This window comes from Etheostoma spectabile, chromosome 8, assembly GCF_008692095.1.
Source record: "Etheostoma spectabile isolate EspeVRDwgs_2016 chromosome 8, UIUC_Espe_1.0, whole genome shotgun sequence".
NCBI lineage: Eukaryota > Metazoa > Chordata > Actinopteri > Perciformes > Percidae > Etheostoma > Etheostoma spectabile.
In genome coordinates this window covers 17,721,785-17,723,935 of record NC_045740.1, presented here as the reverse complement: position 1 = coordinate 17,723,935, position 2,151 = coordinate 17,721,785, and the positions used below count along the sequence as shown (strand labels likewise).

The 2,151-nt window shown below is 43.3% G+C and overlaps 1 protein-coding gene across 1 annotated transcript in view; it reads right to left on the bottom strand.

Annotated features, from left to right (window-relative positions):
• Window positions 1-2,151, bottom strand: part of LOC116693800 (chemokine-like protein TAFA-5) — an 80,030-nt gene that overhangs the window by 36,003 nt on the left and 41,876 nt on the right. The gene's annotated exons all lie outside the window — the stretch shown is intronic.

Genomic DNA, 2,151 nt, shown 5'->3' with positions numbered 1-2,151 from the left:
GCTCTCTGTTTTAGCTCCAGAGTGAGACATCTCCCCTCTGTTCCATCTTTGTTGGGAGTCGCACATGCTCAGTGGCTAGGCAAGGACTACTAGCCAGTCAGAAGCAGAGTATGAGGACGTGCCCTGACAGTACCTAGGTAATGACTACTAGCCAGTCAGGAGCAGAGTATGAGGGTCCTGACAGTACCTAGGTAAGGACTACTAGCCAGTCAGGAGCAGAGTGAGGGTCCTGACGTACCTAGGTAAGGACTACTAGCCAGTCAGGAGCAGATTATAGCCTGACAGTACCTAGTAAGACTACTAGCCAGTCAGAAGAGTATGAGGACCTGACCAGTATCTAGGTAAGGACTACTAGCCAGTCAGAAGCAGAGTATGAGGGCCCTGACAGTACCTAGTAAGGACTACTAGCCAGTCAGAACAGAGTATGAGGGCCCTGACAGTACCTAGGTAAGGACTACTACCAGTCGAAGCAGAGTATGAGGTCCTGACAGTACCTAGGTAAGGACTACTAGCCATCAGAGCGAGTATGAGGGCCCTGACATTACCTAGTAAGGACTACTAGCCAGTCAGAAGCAAGGTATGAGGCCCTGACAGTACCTAGGTAAGGACTACTACCAGTCAGAAGCAGAGTATGAGGGCCCTGACAGTACCTAGGTAAGGACTACTAGCCAGTCAGGAGCAGAGTATGAGGCCCTGATAGTACCGTAAGGACTACTAGCCAGTCAGGAGCAGAGTATGAGGCCCTGACAGTACCAGGTAAGGACTACTAGCCAGTCAGAAGCAGAGTTGAGGGCCCTGACAGTACCTAGGTAAGGACTACTAGCCGTCAGAAGCAAGTATGAGGGCCCTGACAGTACCTAGTAGAGGACTACTAGCCAGTCAGAAGAGATGAGGGTCCTGACAGTACCTAGGTAAGGACTACTAGCCAGTCGAAGCAGAGTATGAGGGCCCTGACAGTACCTAGGTAAGACTACTACCAGTCAAAGCAGATTATGGGACCTGACAGTACCTAGTAAGGACTACTAGCCAGTCAAAGAGTGAGGACCTGACAGTACCTAGGTAAGGACTACTAGCCAGTCAGAAGCAAGAGTATGAGGACCTGACTACTAGGTAAGGACTACTAGCCAGCAAAGCGAGTATGAGGCCTGACGTACCTAGTAAGACTACTAGCATCAGGAGCATAGTATGGTGGTCCTGACAGTTCCTAGGTAAGGACTACTAGCCAGTCAGAAGCAGAGTACTGATTTTTTACCGGGTGGCTGTTTTGGAAGAAAAAGTTAATGAGAATTAATTAAAAAATATTTAAGGTTGTAATATTTAGAAGTTGCTATGATTCGTGTGTGTGTTCAATAGTCCACTTAATTTTGAGTAAACATTCGTAGTATTCTTGAAAAAGTATACCTCCATGTTCACCTTTTTCATGTAAAAATATAACTTACTATTAGATATTACTTCTTTCTTTTATAATTACAATGTTTTGACTTTTGTATTATTTTAAAATAATAAAACTTTAGAAGTAATTTTTACAGAACGAGAAAAACATAACATAAAATTTTGCTTAAACTTACTATTCTAATTATATTACATTTCATGACTTTTTCTTGAAAACCTGACTTATTCCCAAAAATGAATGACTATTATAGTTTTATTCTCTTTAGATTGTGACCTAAAAATATGATTTTTGGTCAAAATATTTCATCTTTATTCTTTAAATCTACAAAGCAAATGGAGAGACGTGAACTCACAAAGCAAAAAAACCCAAAACTCAGTCCAACATCAGGGGAGTGACTCTGTTTACTGTTCACTCCTCCTGTTCACCGCACTCAGCTATTTATAAAGAAATAGGACATTCACACAACCACATTTGCATTTTGTGGCTCCCTGATTGGCCCACAGAGAGAAAGTAGGGGCGATGAAGAGGAGGAGGAGGAGGAGGAGGAAGAGGAGTGCTTTGAGGAGTTCAATTGTATTAAACAGAATCACAGGACGTTCAGTGGGGTCGGAGACATCCTGAATTTTAGGCTACATTTACGTTGCTATGTTTTGTTTTTTAAGCAGAGCTTTGAGCCAAAAGCGATCTCCGTGCAAACGAGTGTTTTTAGCTCTAGTAGAATAGCCAGGGGCGGATTTAGTCATTTTGAGGCCTAAGGC